This window comes from Aquarana catesbeiana, linkage group LG09, assembly GCF_042186555.1.
Source record: "Aquarana catesbeiana isolate 2022-GZ linkage group LG09, ASM4218655v1, whole genome shotgun sequence".
Classification (NCBI taxonomy): domain Eukaryota; kingdom Metazoa; phylum Chordata; class Amphibia; order Anura; family Ranidae; genus Aquarana; species Aquarana catesbeiana.
In genome coordinates, this window is record NC_133332.1 from 34,089,800 (window position 1) to 34,108,821 (window position 19,022).

The 19,022-nt window shown below is 46.3% G+C and overlaps 1 pseudogene; it reads left to right on the forward strand.

Annotated features, from left to right (window-relative positions):
• Nucleotides 1–19,022, forward strand: part of LOC141107493 (class I histocompatibility antigen, F10 alpha chain-like) — a 178,504-nt pseudogene that overhangs the window by 95,263 nt on the left and 64,219 nt on the right.

Consider the following 19,022-nt stretch of genomic DNA (forward strand, 5'->3'; position numbering starts at 1 on the left):
AGGACTTATATTCCAGCCCTGCTGGAAAATATCGCTAGGTCTTATTTTCAGGGTAGGTCTTATTTTCGGGGAAACACTGTAGCTATGTGGCCTTGGGATAAATCCAGTCCTGCTGGTCACTGCAGTATGCACACTGACACCAGACACTAACACCACAGTGTGCACAATCCCCCCTCCGCGTCCACACTTGTGCAATGTGTGATGTGACTTTGGAAACTAAAGTTGCATGACAAGCTGCACCCCATGCTTTTTTATCACAATCGTTCAAATATGTGTGACTTTAAAAAGGTTTCTGCACTACGTTGGTCTGACTTTCATGAGACTTGAATGCCATAAACTGCAATTTAAACCCTAAAAAGTATAACCTGAATGTTATACATGCAGCAGCCGTGCAACAGTTGCCCATCATCATTGGCTAAAGCCAGAGTTGCATCAAAGTTGCACTCCAAATTGCATGACTTTGGAGTCACACAAATGCAGTCTTACCTGCCAGCGATTTGCCTACTAAAGCTGGTTTATGCCTGTGCCACTCTTTGTTTATCCCCCCATTGAGCATATGTAAACTGTGCAAACAGGTGGTGTTCCACATTGACAGAGATGCTAAAACCTGCTTCCTGAATCCAGTACAATATAGTACTGATTGTGTATCTGATGACATGTTTCCTGCTGTGTCAGTACAGTACTGATTGTGTCTGTGAGCATGTTTTTTTGGGTTAGTAGGGTTATGATTTTGTCTATGTGGCATTTGTTTTTTATCAGACATTTGTTTTCAATTAAATTATTTTAAATACAATTGACTACCGTATTTATCGGTGTATAACACGCACTTTTTTCCCCTTAAAATCAGGGGAAAGTCATGGGTGCGTGTTATACGCCAATCCCCTTTATCGCTATGTGAATGTCGGCGATCGCCGCCGACATTCACATAGCGAGTAGTTTTAAATATGGCGCCACAGAGTTCGGAGGGACTCGGCGGTGCTGAACGAGCGCCGCCGAAATCACAGAGCCGAGATACACATAGTCGAGTGTATTCGGCTCTTTCCGGCGCCGCTCACAGTCACGCCCAGTCCCGCCATTGGACCTGTGTTATGTCCATCATAGGGCGGGACTGGGCGGGACTGTGAGCGGCGCCGGAAAGAACCAAATACACTCGACTATGTGTATCTCGGCGGCGTTTGTTCAGTTCCGCCGGCGCCGAGTCCCTCCAAACTCCGCGGCGCCATATTTAAAACTACTAGCATGTGTATGTCGGCAGCGGCAGCGGAAGGCATGGACACTGGGGACAAGGCTGCACTGGGGACAAAGCTGCACTGGGGACAAGGCTGCACTGGGGACAAGGCTGCACTGACAAGACTGCACTGGGGACAAGGCTGCACTGACAAGGCTGCACTGGGGACAAGACTGCACTGACAAGGCTGCACTGACAAGGCTGCACTGGGGACAAGGCTGCACTGACAAGGCTGCACTGGGGACAAGACTGCACTGACAAGACTGGAGTGGGGCAAAGCTGCACTGACAAGGCTGCACTGGGGCAAAGCTGCACTGACAAGGCTGCACTGACACTGAAAAGGCTGCAATGACACTAACAAGGCTGCAGATGAACACTGATGAGGCTGCATTGATGAGCATTTTAATGTAAGTTTCTATTCCTTAAACTTCCCTCCTAAAAGTTTTTTTCCTTAAAATTCTCTGCTAAACTTGGGGTGCGTGTTATACGCCGGCGCGTGTTATACGCCGATAAATACGGTAATTTCTTTATGTTTTATGTGAAAGAGTGCATGTATGCGTGCTGGGGAGGGAGTTATCCTCCAAAACAGTTGATGGAGGGAATAAGGTAGCTGACCTGAGGCAGAAATCCAACCCTGGTTACCAGATTCTCATTACAGGGACCGGGGAGAAAAAGCCACACCCTGACTTATGAAATACACTTTCTGCTATTTTTTCCTGCTGCACAAAATAGTTTTTTTCTCTTATAAAGTGTTAAAATCTGGATTAAACTCTTGTGAATCACTGGCACATTCAGAACTAAAGATGGATAGAGATGGATCGAAATTTGCATAGTTGCCAACATTGTAAAAAAATGTATAGGGAGACTTTTTTGTCTGTAGGCGGAGTATTATTAAAATTAAGGGGTCAGTGTAGATGGAAAAGGAAAATGCAGCTCGCGAAGCGCGCCGCAACGAAAAATGGCCGGGGTTTAAAATAAATAGTAGGCAAGGGAGTGTGGTCCGAGTTTGAGATGAACGAGGGATGGAGGGAAAAAGAAAAAAATAGGGAGGGAAGGAGAGAGAAGGAAGGAAAGAAAGAAGGATGGAGGGACAGCAGGAATACACCACAATAGAAATATGTGTATTCCATAAAGTTTAACAATCAATAAAGATACTCCAAACACCTGGTGTTGGCGCTTCAATCATCCCGACACCATGGTTTTTATGCTGTCCGGATGATTGAAGCGCATTATTTCTATTATTACATTGTAATATAAAATGAAATCGTTCAACTTACCATAATGCATAATCAGTGGGAGCCCTGAGCGTGTCATTTGCCACGTCGCTGCCACCAGATGCCATCAGGTGTCCCCAGCAGAGTCCCCCCTTACATCAGGCGTTTCCAGTGGAGTGCCTCCTTACATCAGGCGTCCCCAGCGGAGTGCCTCTTTACATTAGGCTTCCCCAGCGGAGTGCCTCCTTACATCAGACGTCCCCAGCGGAGTGCCTCCTTACATCAGGTGTCCCCATTGGAGTGCCTCCTTACATCAGGTGTCCCCATCGGAGTGCCTCCTTACATCAGGTGCCCCCAGCGGAGTGCCTCCTTACATCAGGTGCCCTCATCGGAGTGCCTCCTTACATCAGGTGCCCCCAGCGGAGTGCCTCCTTACATCAGGTGCCCCCAGCGGAGTGCCTCCTTACATCAGGTGCCCCCAGCGGAGTGCCTCCTTACATCAGTGCCCACAGTGGAATGCCTCCTTACATCTGTGCCCACAGCGGAGTGCCTCCTTACATCAGGTGTCACAGCAGAGTGCCTCCTTACATCAGGTGTCCCCAGTGGAGTGCCTCCTTACATCCGGTGTCCCCAGCGGAGTGCCTCCTTACATCAGGTGTCCCCAGCAAAGTGCCTCCTTATGTCAGGCTTCCCCAGTGGAGTGCCTCCTTACATCAGGCTTCCCCAGCGGAGTGCTTCCTTACATCAGGTGTCCCCAGCGGAGTGCTTCCTTACATCAGGTGCCCTCATCGGAGTGCCTCCTTACATCAGGTGCCCCCAGTGGAGTGCCTCCTTACATCAGGTGCCCCCAGCGGAGTGCCTCCTCACATCAGGTGCCCCCAGCGGAGTGCCTCCTTACATCAGGTGCCCCCAGCGGAGTGCCTCCTTACATCAGTGCCCACAGCGGAGTGCCTCCTTACATCTGTGCCCACAGCGGAGTGCCTCCTTACATCAGGTGTCACAGCAGAGTGCCTCCTTACATCAAGTGTCCCCAGTGGAGTGCCTCCTTACATCAGGTGTCCCCAGCGGAGTGCCTCCTTACATCAGGTGTCCCCAGCAAAGTGCCTCCTTATGTCAGGCTTCCCCAGTGGAGTGCCTCCTTACATCAGGCTTCCCCAGCGGAGTGCTTCCTTACATCAGGTGTCCCCAGCGGAGTGCTTCCTTACATCAGGTGTCCCCAGCGGAGTGCTTCCTTACATCAGGCTTCCCCAGCGGAGTGCCTCCTTACATCAGGCATTTGCAGCGGAGTGCCTCCTTACATCAGGCGTACCACATCGCTAATCACAAGCATTGAGATATTTCTCAGTCTGCAGTTGCAGAGATCAGGAAATGTCTCACTGCCTGTGATTAGCGGTGTGCAGTGTCAGCTTCCTGGTGGGATCAGGCATGTGGGATTCTGAACACGCCCGAGCCCATCTCTACACCACAACCCAGTGATGTGAACTGGGCACATAAGGAGACAAGGCATTTTGGTGGAATATCCACCCCATGCAGTCCCATCACATCTTGTGTGAATGAACCCTTAAACATTCATTCAGTTTTTTTTCAGACTAAAAATATTACGATAAATTAAGAAAATGTCCATCCAGATGAGCAGCTCCTGGGAGGCATCATTGTTACCAGGAAACAAAAAGTACAAAATATGAACACCACTTGTGCACAATGTCTGTGTATCAGGAAATCTATAGAGGTTTCCTACATACAGTGGACTCATTTGGGGGGTCCTCCCAGGAGTCATATGACAGACTCCAGACCAGGTGATGAAGACAAGGCTATGAACACACAAGACTGATAATTTCTTAGGGCTTTTTCTTATGTGGCAGTTTCTACAGCCCTCTGAACTGCGATCTGTGGTAAATCACTTTCCAGAGGCTGGTGGAGCATCTGCAGTGCCATTCACTCAAAAGGTGATACTGCCACTTTCTGAAATGTCACTTACACATATCATACATGTTTCACGCTCTGGGGTCCTTCATCCTGTGATGTCACATCATTTTACTTATAATATATATTTTTTAATCTTGATTACTGTAATGATTCATCAGCTTTATCATCATTAGGGATGAGCCGAACACCCCCCTGTTCGGTTCGCACCAGAACATGCGAACAGGAAAAAAGTTTGTTCGAACACGCGAACACCGTTAAAGTCTATGATACACGAACATGAATAATCAAAAGTGCTAATTTTAAAGGCTTATATGCAAGTTATTGTCATAAAAAGTGTTTGGGGACCTGGGTCCTGCCCCAGGGGACATGAATCAATGCAAAAAAAAGTTTTAAAAACGGGAGCAGTGATTTGTCAAACAATAAAAGTATAATATCCCTTTAAATTTCATAGCTGGGGGGTGTCTATAGTATGTCTGTAAAGGGGCGCATGTTTAGAACAGTCTGACAGCAAAATGACAGTTCGAAGGAAAAAACCCATTTAAAACTACCCGCGGCTATTGCATTGCCGACAATACACATAGAAGTTCATTGATAAAAACGACATGGGAATTCCCCACAGGGGAACCCCGAACCAAAATAAAAAAAAAAAAATGACTTGGGAGTCCCCCTAAATTCCATACCAGGCCCTTCAGGTCTGGTATGGATATTGAGGGGAACCCCGGCCAAAATTAAAAAAAAAAAATGATGTGGGGTTCCCCCTAAATTCCATACCAGACCCTTCAGGTAGAAGATGAAGGAAGATAGAAGAAAGAAGCATTTAAATAAATAAATAAATTTAAATAAAGGAATTGTCAAAAACTGTCTCTTGTCATTTTTAACATTTTTGACAGTTTTTTAGTGAAATGGTTGGGGTAAGTACCCCCTTACCATTTCACACAGGGGGGGCAGGATCTGGGGGTCCCCTTGTTAAAGGGGGCTTCCAGATTCCGATAAGCCCCCCGCCCGCAGACCCCCACAACCACCGGCCAGGGTTGTGGGGATGAGGCCCTTGTCCTCATCAACATGGGGACAAGGTGTTTTGGGGGGCTACCCCAAAGCACCCTCCAAATGTTGAGGGAATGTGGCCTGGTACGGTTCAGGAGGGGGGGGCGCACTCTCATCCCCCCCTCTTTTCCTGCAGCCTGCCAGGTTGCGTGCTCGGATAAGGGTCTGGTATGGATTTTTGGGGGGACCCCACACAGTTTTTTTTTTTTTTGGCGTGGGGTTCCCCTTAATAACCATACCAGACCTGAAGGGCCTGGTATGGAATTTAGGGGGACTCCCACGTCATTTTTTTTTTTAAATTTTGTTTCGGGGTTCCCCTGTGGGGAATTCCCATGCCGTTTTTATCAATGAACTTCTATGTGTATTGTCGGCAATGCAATAGCCGCGAGTAGTTTTAAATGGGTTTTTTCCTTCGAAATGTCATTTTGCTGTCAGACTGTTCTAAACACGGGAAGCATGCGCCCCTTTACAGGCATACTATAGAGACCCCTCAGCTACGAAATTTAAAGGGATATTACACTTTTATTGTTTGACTTTAAGCATTATAAAAATCACTGCTCCTGAAAAAATGGCCGTTTTAAAAACTTTTTTTGCATTGATACATGTCCCCTGGGGCAGGACTCGGGTCCCCAAACACTTTTTATGACAATAACTTGCATATAAGCCTTTAAAATTAGCACTTTTGATTTCTCCCATAGACTTTTAAAGGGTGTTCGAATTTGCCGCGAACACCCCAAATTGTTCGCTGTTCGGCGAACTTGCGAACAGCCAATGTTCGAGTCGAACATGAGTTCGACTCGAACTCGAAGCTCATCCCTAATCATCATCACTACACCAGTGTTCCTCACTACATAACATCACTTCCCCTGATCCCAGGTCACATCTTCTTCTTCTCTCTGCAGGGATCCATATTGTACAGGAGATGTACGGCTGTGAGCTGAGAGATGACGGCACCACTGAGGGGTATTGGCAGTATGGATATGATGGGAGAGAATTCATATCTCTGGACACACAGAGAGGGATCTTTATCCCGACCATGAATGAGGCTCAGATCTCCACACAGAGATGGAACAGTCCAGAGGAGAGAGAGGGGGAGATAGACAAGGCTTATCTGGAGAATGAATGTATAGAATGGCTGAAGAAATACATCAACAATGGGAGAGAAGATCTGGAGAAGAGAGGTGACTACATATACTGAGTGTGCATATATGTGTGTATGTATGTATGTATATATAGTGTGTAGGATCTATTTTGGACATACACAGTGTTTACTGTGTAGAGTGATAACATACAGTGGGGACGTACATCCCCATACAGTGGTGTTTATAAGTAGTTTCGTAAAGTGTGTGTGTGTATATATATGTATGTACAGTATATGTGTGTATATATATATATTCAGTTGCACTCTACACTATCTACTGTACATACAACATACTGAGTATACCCACTTCAGCTCCAGGCCTTTTTTGACACTTTTGTTTACATGTAAAAAAATCTGTATTTTTTGCTAGAAAATTTGTTAACCACTTGCCGACCACCCCATGTACATATACGTTCTAAGTTTGGCGGCGGATATCGTTGTTATGGCAGCAGCTAGCTGCCATAACCCCGGTATCCCCGTTTTCGTGCGGTGGTCGGCTACAAGATAAAAGTGGTCTCTGCGGCGGATTTGCCGCGAGATCACTTTTATCAGTGGCGGTAGAGGGCCCCCCTCCCGCCATGATCTGGTGCCCTCCGCCGCTTACCAGAGCCATCGGCAGTGGCGGAGGCGATCGCGTCTATCCCCTAGCTGTGCATGGAGACGAGTGAGGGGTAGATGGCGCCCACTCGTCTCCATGACACTGCAGGGTGGAAGCGATGTCAAAATGTCACTTCTGCCCATACGTCTTAAAGCCACATTTTTTTCCATGTCGTTTTTTTAAATTACTTTTTTTTTTTTTTTTGCATTTTAGTGTAATTATGAGATCTGAGGTCTTTTTCACCAAAAATATTTAAGAGGTCCTGTCATGCTTTTTTCTATTATAAGGAATGTTTACATTCCTTGTAATAGGAATAAAAGTGACACAATTTTTTTTTTAAACCGTGTAAAAATAAATAAAATCATGTAAAATAAATAAGAAACATTTAAAAAAAAAATTTTTTTAAACGCCCCATCCCGACAAGCTCGCACGCAGAAATGAACGCATACGTGAGTAGCGCCCGCATATGAAAACGGTGGTCAAACCACACATGTGAGGTATCGCCACGATCATTAGAGCAAGAGCAATAATTCTAGACCTCCTCTGTAATGCAAAACATGTAACCTGTAGAATTTTTTAAACGTCGCCTATGGAGATTTTTTGAGGGTAAAAGTTTGACGCCATTCCACGAGCGGGCGCAATTTTGAAGAGTGACATGTTGGGTATCAATTTACTTGGCGTAACATTATCTTTCACAATATTAAAAAAATTGGGCTAACTTTACTGTTGTCTTATTTTTTTTATTCAAAAAAGTGAATTTTTTCCAAAAAAAGCACGCTTTTAAGACCGCTGTGCAAATACAGTGTGAAAAAAAGTATTGCAATGACCTCCATTTTATTGTCTAGGGTGTTAGAAAAAAAAACAATATATAATGTTTGGGGGTTCTAAATAATTTTCTAGCTAATCTAGTTAGTTTTTTGCACAGCGGTTTTTCAAATGCATTTTTCATTTTTTTGGGAAAAAATACACTTGTTAAAATTTTATTGCAAAAAAACACAATACATAACCCATTTTTTGTAAGAACTAAAAGATATTATGCCGAGTAAATACATACCAAACATGTCATGCTTTAACCACTTCAGCCCGAGAAGAATTTACCACCTTCCTGACCAGAGCACTTTTTGCAATTCGGCACTGTGTCGCTTTAACCACTTCAGCCCCGGAAGGATTTACCCCCTTCCTGACCAGAGCACTTTTTACAATTTGGCACTGCGTCGCTTTAACTGCTAATTGCGCAGTCATGCAATGGTGTACCCAAATGAAATTTGCGTCCTTTTCTTCCCACCAATAGAGCTTTCTTTTGATGGTATTTGATCACCTCTGCCATTTTTATTTTTTGCGCTATAAACGGAAAAAGACCGAAAATTTTGAAAAAAAATGATATTTTCTACTTTTTGTTATAAAAAAAATCCAATAAACTCAATTTTAGTCATACATTTAGGCCAAAATGTATTCGGCCACATGTCTTTGGTAAAAAAAAAAGTCAATAAGCGTATATTTATTGGTTTGCACAAAAGTTATAGCGCCTACAAACTAGGGTACATTTTCTGGAATTTACACAGCTTTTAGTTTATGACTGCCTATGTCATTTCTTGAGGTGCTAAAATGGCAGGGCAGTACAAAACCCCCCCAAATGACCCCATTTTGGAAAGTAGACACCCCAAGGAAATTGCTGAGAGGCATGTTGAACCCATTGAATATTTATTTTTTTTGTCCCAGGTGATTGAATAATGACAAAAAAAAAAAAAAAAATTTACAAAAAGTTTCCACTAAATGATATATTGCTCACACAGGCCATGGGCATATGTGGAATTGCAACCCAAAATACATTCAGCTGCTTCTCCTGAGTACGGGGATACCACATGTGTGGGACTTTTTGGGAGCCTAGCCGTGTACGGGGCCCCGAAAACCAAGCACCGCCTTCAGGATTTCTAAGGGCATAGATTTTTGATTACACTCCTCACTACCTATCACAGTTTTGAAGGCCATAAAATGCCAAGATGGCACAAAACCCCCCCAAATGACCCCATTTTGGAAAGTAGACACCCCAAGCTATTTGCTGAGAGGTATGTTGAGTCCATAGAATATTTTATTTTTTGACACAAGTTGTGGGAATGTGACAATTTTTTTTTTTTGCACAAAGTTGTCACTAAATGATATATTGCTCACACAGGCCATGGGCATATGTGGAATTGTACCCCAAAATACATTTAGCTGCTTCTCCTGAGTATGGGGATACCACATGTGTGGGACTTTTTGGGAGCCTAGCCGCGTACAGGGCAGGGCCGGACTGGGAATAACATCCAGCCCTGGAAAAAATTTCATACCAGCCCCACAGCATTATTATACCACCGCAACAGCATAACGTCATTGATTTCTTGTTCATGATGAAAGGGAAAACCATAAAATGCACATTTGAAGAGTGTATTATATATAGATAAGACAGATATGAAATCACATAGGGCTTTATATATATATATATATATATATATATATATATATGCAAATTCCAGTTAAAAGTGGTAAGTGATCAATTATCAAGGGGGACCCCAGGAACTCAAAACGTGGGAGGGGGGGAACCACCTTCCGCAGAAAGAATACACTAAGGTAAGGGGGGGTGGGTTACTGATATAAGGTTGTGCTTTATATCGGTGCCCCCTTACATTATCGTATTCACTCCCCCCTTACATCAGTGACCCCCCCTTCAGACTGGCCTAGCGGTGCTGTCACTGACCTCCTCTCAGGTGCACCGTGTAGGGCTCAGTCAGTCGGCTCCAGCTCGGTGGCTCTGGTTTTATCCTATAGTCTCCTCTCCACAGTCCACACTTGTCTGACTTCTCCCATGACCCCCATCCCGGCGGTGCTCCCACTCTTGACTCCTCTGCAGACTCCCTCAGAGACTGCAGACATGATACAGGAGATGGTCAGAGACTGCAGACATGATACAGGAGATGGTCAGAGACTGCAGACATGATACAGGAGATGGTCAGAGACTGCAGACATGATACAGGAGATGGTCAGAGACTGCAGACATGATACAGGAGCTCAATGCAGCCTCACCAGTGCCCATCAAATGCAGCCTCACCAGAGCCCATCAAATGCAGCCTCATCAGTACCAATCAAATGCAGCCTCACTGTGCCCATCAATGCAGCCTCACTGTGCCCATCAATGCAGCCTCACTGTGCTCATCAAATGCAGCCTCACTGTGCTCATCAAATGCAGCCTTACTGTGCTCATCAAATGCAGCCTCACTGTGCTCATCAAATGCAGCTTTACTCTGCCCGTGAATGCAGTCTCACTGTGCCCATGAATGCGGCCTCACTGTGCCCACCATTGCAGCCTCACTGTGCCCATCATTGCAGCCTCACTGTGCCCATCAATGCAGCCTCACTGTGCCCATCAATGCAGCCTCACTGTGCCCATCAAATGCAGTCTCACTGTGCCCGTGAATGCAGTCTCACTGTGCCCAGGAATGCAGCTTCACTGTGCCCATCATTGCAGCCCCTCCTGTGCCCCATGGCCCAGTCAGCAGTCCCTGTCTGTGGGAAGGTGTGTTGTTGATGCTCGGTACGGTACCTTGCATGCCAGCAGGATATCCATGATGGCCAACAGCAGGCAGGGTCTGTTCTCGTTTTGGATGGGGACAGTGCTCCTTCCAGAGGATCTGTTTGCTGTGAGATGGAGTGGTCCCTGGCCACCTGCACCTTCAGCCATCCTCATTTTCCAGCCCCAGTCAGCCTGTCCTCTGGTCCTGGGGAAGTGGAGAGCACTGGGTGGGAGTTGGAAAGAAGGGGGAGCAGAGAGTACTGGCGGGGTTGGAGAGCACATGGGTGGGAGCAAAGAGCAGGGGGGAGTGGAGATCACAGGGATGGGGAGCGGAGAGCGCTGGGGGGGGACTTGAGAGTACTGGGGGTCCAAAAAGAACAGAGGTGGAGAGCACTGTGGGGGCTAAGAGTGTGGGGTGGCGAAGAGCACTGGGGGAGGGGCAGAAAAACTGGGGTGGAGAGCACTGGGGGGTACAAAGAGCAGGGGGGAGTGGAGAGCAATGGGGGGGAGCTTGAAAGCACCAGTGGGGGAGGGGCAGAAAAACAGGGGTGGAGAGCACTGGGGGGTACAAAGAGCAGGGGGGAGTGGAGAGCAATGGGGGAGGGGCAGAAAAACAGGGGTGGAGAGCACTGGGGGGTACAAAGAGCAGGGGGGAGTGGAGAGCAATGGGGGGAGCTTGAAAGCACCAGTGGGGGCCAGAAAGAACAGGGGTGGAAAGAACGGGGGACTGGAGAGCACTGGTGGGGGTTGGAGAGCACATGGGTGGGGGCAAAATGCAGGGGGGAGTGGAGAGTACAGGAGTGGGGAGCGGAGAGTGCTGGGGGGGAAGCTTGAGAGCACTGGAGGGGGAGCCAAAAAAAAACAGGGGTGGAGAGCACGGGGGGGGGGGGGAAAGAGCACGGGGGGGGCTAAGAGTGCGGGGTGGCGAAAAGAACTGGGGGAGGGGCAGAAAAACAGGGGTGGGGAGCACTGGGGGGTACAAAGAGCAGGGGGGAGTGGAGAGCAATGGGGGGAGCTTGAAAGCACCAGTGGGGGAGGGGCAGAAAAACAGGGGTGGAGAGCACTGGGGGGTACAAAGAGCAGAGGGGAGTGGAGAGCAATGGGGGGAGCTTGAAAGCACCAGTGGGGGCCAGAAAGAACAGGGGTGGAAAGCACGGGGGACTGGAGAACACTGGCGGGGGTTGGAGAGCACATGGGTGGGGGCAAAATGCAGGGGGGAGTGGATAGTACAGGGGTGGGGAGCGGAGAGCGATGGGTGGAGCTTGAGAGCACTGGGGGGGACCAAAAACAGGGGTGCGGAGAATGACGGGCTGGAGAGCACTGGGGTAGGGGCTGGAGAGTGATGGGGAGAGCTGAAGAGCACTGGGGGGGGGGGAAGAACATGGGTGGAGAGCACTGGGGGATTGAAGAGCACTGGGATGGTGGCTAGAGTAGGCTGGGGAGAGCTGGAGAGCAGGGGGGGCAGAAAAAACAGGGGTGGAGAGAACTGTGAGGGGGGGGGGGCTGGAGAGTGTGCTGAGGGGAGGAGAGCATGGGGGGGAGCCAGGGAGCACAAGGAGAACTGGGGGGGCCAGTAAAAGAAGTTGGATAGGAGGATCGGCGGGGGGCCGCATATAGAGGAAATTAGCTTTCTATATTCCTCCATGCAGCCGCTGAATACTTGATTCTCCTCCTCTCCCTCCTGCAAGTATTCAGCGGCTGCATGGAGGAGTATAGAAAGCTAATTTCCTCTATATGCGGCCCCCCGCCGATCCTCCTATACAGGCACACAGGGCGGACTGTACGGGCGGGTATCTACTGGATCCCTCTCTCCTGCTCGTCACGGAGCTGGCTGGGTCTGTGTTCGGCGGCCGCGCTGTAACATGGTCCCGCCCCCCTAGACCGGCTCGTGTGATAGGCGGAACACTGATTCTATCCACTATCACACAAGCCGGTCTAAGGGGGCGGGACCATGTTACAGCGCGGCCGCCGAACACAGACCCAGCCAGCTCCGTGACACACAGGAGCAGGAGGGGAGCACTGCAGCCGCAACTCAGGCGGCCTACCGGGAAATCTCCCGGTATCCCGGTAGGCCAGTCTGGCCCTGGTACAGGGCCCCGAAAACCAATCACCGCCTTTAGGATTTCTAAGGGCATAAATTTTTTATTTCACTCCTCACTACCTATCAGAGTTTTGAAGGCCATAAAATGCCAAGATGGCACAAACCCCCCCAAATGACCCCATTTTGGAAAGTAGACACCCCAAGCTATTTGCTGAGAGGCATGTTGAGTCCATGGAATATTTTATATTTTGACACAAGTTGCGGGAAAGTGACAATTTTTTTTTTTTTTTTGCACAAAGTTGTCACTAAATGATATATTGCTCAAACATGCCATGGGCATATGTGGAATTGCACCCCAAAATATATTCTGCTGCTTCTCCTGAGTATGGGGATACCACATGTGTGGGACTTTTTGGGAGCCTACCCGCGTACGGGGCCCCGAAAACCAAGCACCGCCTTCAGGATTTCTAAGGGCATAAATTTTTGATTTCACTCCTCACTACCTATCACAGTTTTGAAGGCCATAAAATGCCAAGATGGCACAAAACCCCCCCAAATGACCCCATTTTGGAAAGCAGACACCCCAAGCTATTTGCTGAGAGGCATGTTGAGTCCATGGAATATTTTATTTTTTGACACAAGTTGCGGGAATGTGAGAATTTTTTTTTTTTTGCACAAAGTTGTCACTAAATGATATATTGCTTACACAGGCCATGGGCATATGTGGAATTGCACCCCAAAATACATTCTGCTGATTCTCCTGAGTACGGGGATACCACATGTGTGGGACTTTTTGGGAGCCTAGCTGCGTACGGGGCCCCGAAAACCCAGCACCGCCTTCAGGATTTCTAAGGGCGTAAAGTTGTAATTTCACTCCTCACTACCTATCACATTTTTGAAGGCCATAAAATGCCCAGATGGCACAAACCCCCCCCATTGACCCCATTTTGGAAAGTAGACACCCCAAGCTATTTGCTGAGAGGCATGTTGAGTCCATGGAATATTTTATATTTTGACACAAGTTGCGGGAAAGTGACAATTTTTTTTTTTTTTTGCACAAAGTTGTCACTAAATGATATATTGTTCAAACATGCCATGGGCATATGTGGAATTACACCCCAAAATACATTCTGCTGCTTCTCCTGAGTACGGGGATACCACATATGTGGGACTTTTTGGGAGCCCCGAAAACCAAGCACCGCCTTCAGGATTTCTAAGGGCATACATTTTTGATTTTACTCCTCACTACCTATCACAGTTTTGAAGGCCATAAAATGCCAAGATGGCACAAAACCCCCCCAAATGACCCCATTTTGGAAAGTAGACACCCCAAGCTATTTGCTGAGAGGCATGGTGAGTATTTTGCAGCTCTCATTTGTTTTTGAAAATGAAGAAAGACAAGAAAAACATTTTTTTTTTTCTTTTTTCAATTTTCAAAAGTTTGTGACAAAAAGTGAGGTCTGCAAAATACTCACTATACCTCTCAGCAAATAGCTTTGGATGTCTATTTTCCAAAAAGGGTCATTTGGGGGGGTTTGTGCCATCTGCGCATTCCATGGCCTCCGAAACTGTGATAGACAGTGAAGAGTGAAATCAAAAATTTACGCCCTTAGAAAGCCTGAAGGCGGGGCTTGGTTTTCGGGGTCCCGTACGCGGCTAGGCTCCCAAAAAGTCTCACACATGTGGTATCTCCGTACTCAGGAGAAGCAACAGAATGTATTTTGGGGTGTAATTTCACATATTCCCATGGCATGTTTGAGCAATATATCATTTAGTGACAACTTTGTGCAAAAAAAAAAAAAAATTGTCTTATGTCACAATATAAAATATTCCATGGACTCTACATGCCTCTCAGCAAATAGCTTGGGGTGTCTACTTTCCAAAATGGGGAAATTTTGAACTGTCCTGGCATTTTATGCACAACATTTAGAAGCTTATGTCACACATTGACCACTCTTCTAACCACTTGAAGACAAAGCCCTTTCTGACACTTTTTGTTTACATGAAAAAATTATTTTTTTTGCAAAAAAATTACTTTGAACCCCCAAACATTATATATTTTTTTAAAGCAAATGCCCTACAGATTAAAATGGTGGGTGTTTAATTTTTTTTTTTACACAGTATTTGCGCAGCGATTTTTCAAACGCATTTTTTGGGGAAAAAACACACTTTTTTAAATTTTAATACACTAAAACACACTATTTTGTCAAAATGTTTTATGAAATAAAAAAGATGATCTTAGGCCGAGTACATGGATACCAAACATGACATGCTTTAAAATTGCGCACAAACGTGCAGTGGCGACAAACTAAATACATTTTTAAAAGCCTTTAAAAGCCTTTACAGGTTACCACTTTAGATTTACAGAGGAGGTCTACTGCTAAAATTACTGCCCTCGATCTGACCTTCGCAGTGATACCTCACATGCATGGTGCATGTGCTGTTTACATTTGACGCCAGACCGACGCTTGCGTTCGCCTTTGTGCGAGAGCAGGGGGGGCAGGGGTGCTTTTTTTTTTTTTTTATTATTTTTTTTGCTTTTTTATCTTATTTTTAAACTGTTCCTTTCATTTTTATTTTTTTTAATCATTTTTATTGTTATCTCAGGGAATGTAAATATCCCATATGATAGCAATAGGTAGTGACAGGTACTCTTTTTAGAAAAAATTGGGGTCTATTAGACCCTAGATCTCTCCTCTGCCCTCAAAGCATCTGACCACACCAAGATCGGTGTGATAAAATGCTTTCCCAATTTCCCAATGGCGCTGTTTACATCCGGCGAAATCTAAGTCATGAAATGCTCGTCGCTTCCGGTTTCTTAGGCCATAGAGATGTTTGGAGCCATTCTGGTCTCTGATCAGCTCTATGGTCAGCTGGCTGAATCACCGGCTGCATTCTCAAGTTCCCTGTTGGGACAGGAGAGCCAGAGAAAAACATGGAAGACGGTGGGGGGGGCATTCCCTCCCACTGCTTGTAAAAGCAGTCTAGAGGCTAATTAGCTGCTAGGATTGCTTTTACATGAAAGCCGACCACTGGCTGAAAAGAATGATACCAAGATGATACCTAAACCTGCAGGCATCATTCTGGTATAACCACTCAAAGTCCAGCAACATACCAGTACGTTGCTGGTCCTTGTTGGGCATACATTGTAAACTTTTTTTTCATGCAGCCTGTGGGCTGAACGAAAAAAAGATATTGATCGGTGGGTATGCCCACCATAAGAATACCTCCCTTCATCCACCCACTTCTAATGATGGGCATACATGCACCGTATATATATGCCGAAGCATGGGGGCATCCTCCCGCAAAAGGCAGGAGCAAATCGCTCCTCCACCCACTGCTGCCCCCACGCTTCGGCATATATGCTGAAGTATGTAACTGTGGTGGTGAAATCACCTCCGACAGCGCTGGAGTCACGGCTTTATGTATCGTGGGAGCAAAGGCTGTTGCTGTCAAGATAAATAAATCCGTGCTGCAACTGAATGGCGTACCTGCTAAGCAAATGATGGTTAACTAAAAAACAAAGTAACATTACAGTATAACAGTAATACTTACCATACCTGCAAAGCAAAATACAAAAAAAAATAGTAAAAAATAAAACATTTAACGCAACCTGTGCCTACCTAAAAAATATATATGCCGAAGCATGGGGGCATCCTCCCGCAAAAGGCAGGAGCAAATCGCTCCTCCACCCACTGCTGCCCCCACGCTTCGGCATATATGCTGAAGTATGTAACTGTGGTGGTGAAATCACCTCCGACAGCGCTGGAGTCACGGCTTTATGTATCGTGGGAGCAAACGCTGTTGCTGTCAAGATAAATAAATCCGTGCTGTAACTGAATGGCTTACCTGCTAAGCAAATGATGGTTAACAAAAAACAAAGTAACATTACAGTATAACAGTAATACTTACCATACCTGCAAAGCAAAATACAAAAAAAACATAGTAAAAAATAAAACATTTAACGCAACCTGTGCCTACCTAAAAAATATATATGCCGAAGCATGGGGGCATCCTCCCGCAAAAGGCAGGAGCAAATCGCTCCTCCACCCACTGCTGCCCCCACGCTTCGGCATATATGCTGAAGTATGTAACTGTGGTGGTGAAATCACCTCCGACAGCGCTGGAGTCACGGCTTTATATATCGTGGGAGCAAACGCTGTTGCTGTCAAGATAAATAAATCCGCTCTGCAGCTGAATGGCGTACCTGAAAACAAAAAAGTGGTTAACAATAAAAAAAAAAGTATAAAAAAATTGCATACCTATAAAGCAAACATGATAAAAACATAACAATAAAACATTGCAGTATAGAATGCAGAACAATAGAGAGAGAATAGAGAGAGAACAATAAAACAACAACTATTTTTGTTTTTTTTATTTTATATATTTTTTTGTGTTTTTTTCTTTTTTTTTACTTTTTTTTGTTTTTTTTACACTTTTTTTGTAACTTTAACTTTTTTAACTGGTACCAGGTTTGGGTCTCTCAAAATGCGACAGCATCTTGGGAGACCCTGTGGAAGCGTGCCTAGTCTGTGCAGTGCTGTACCCTACACTAATACTCCACTAGTGTATGGTAGCGTTCAAAACATTCACCAATGCAAAGACCAGGATTGCCAGGACAGAGGGGACAATAATACCGGGTGTCACGCCTAAATCCGCGCTTGCTGCAGACATGACATCTTTTTTGTGGGGTTCCTTGGGTAGGGGTACTCGGGAGGGCATAAAGAAAATGCCTCTCATGCAGCCGGCTTACTGCATTTGGTTGGGGATGGTGAGGTGGAGCACCGTCTGGATACAGAAGGGCTCTGACGATCTCTTCCTGGAATTTAAGGAAGGATCCAGTCCGTCCTGAAGCTCTGTATAGCACATAAGCATTCAGCAAAGCCAATTGAAATAAATAAACAGACACTTTTTTGTACCAGCGTCTGGCCTTATGGGCAATTAGGTACGGTGCCAACAACTGGTCGCTGAGGTCCACCCCTCCCATATTAAGGTTATATTCGTGGACACAGAGGGGTTTCTCCACAACACCAGTCGCCGTAGGAATTTGGACCATCGTGTCTGCATGAAGGGAGGTGAGAACGAAAACATTCTTCTTATCCCTCCACTTCATAGCGAGCAAATTATTATACTTCAAGCAGGCTCTCTCCCCCAGCCTAAGACGGGAATCTACAAGCCGCTGGGGAAAGCCCCGGCGATTAGGTCGCACGGTGCCACATGCTCCAATCTGATGATCAAAAAGGTGGCTAAAAAGTGGCACGCTCATATAATAATTGTCCACGTACAAGTGGTACCCTTTTCCGAATAAGGGTGACACCAAGTCCCACACTATCTTGCCAGCGCTTCCTATGTAGTCAGGGCAGTTTGTCGGCTCTACGTGACTATCTTTGCCCTCGTAAACCATAAAACTACATGTATAGCCTGTGGCCCTGTCACAGAGCTTATTCTAGCCCCGGCGATTAGGTCGCACGGTGCCACATGCTCCAATCTGATGATCAAAAAGGTGGCTAAAAAATGGCATGCTCGTATAATAATTGTCCACGTACAAGTGGTACCCCTTTCCGAATAAGGGTGACACCAAGTCCCACACTATCTTGCCAGCGCTTCCTATGTAGTCAGGGCAGTTTGTCGGCTCTACGTGACTATCTTTGCCCTCGTAAACCATAAAACTACATGTATAGCCTGTGGCCCTGTCACAGAGCTTATACATCTTGACCCCGTATCTGGCACGCTTGCTGGGAAGGTACTGTTTGAATGACAAGCGGCCAGAAAATTTAACCAGGGACTCATCAACGCAGACAACTTGATGGGGAGTAAAAAAGTCTGCGAAACGTTGGTTGAAGTGGTTTACGAGGGGCCGAATTTTGTAGAGCCGATCGTATGCAGGGTCTCCACGAGGACGACAGAGTTCATTGTCGTTGAAGTGCATGAACCGCAAAATCTGCTCGTATCGTGCCCTGGCCATGGAGGCAGAGAACAAGGGTGAATGGTAAATTGGGTCAGTGGACCAATATGACCGCAACTCACTCTTTTTATTCAACCCCATGAGGAGGGAAAGGCCCAGAAAGATCTTAAATTCGGAGACCGTAATTGGTCTCCAATCTCTGGCAAGGGAGGACTGGGGATTAGCGGCGATGTATTGACCAGCGTATAAATTGCTTTGGTCCACAATAGATCTATAGAGATCTTCGGTGAAAAACAGCAAATAAAAATCCAGTGGCGTAAAGTCAACTGTTTCCACCTGAATTCCGGGTTGGCCAGTGAAAGGGGGAAGTACGGGTGC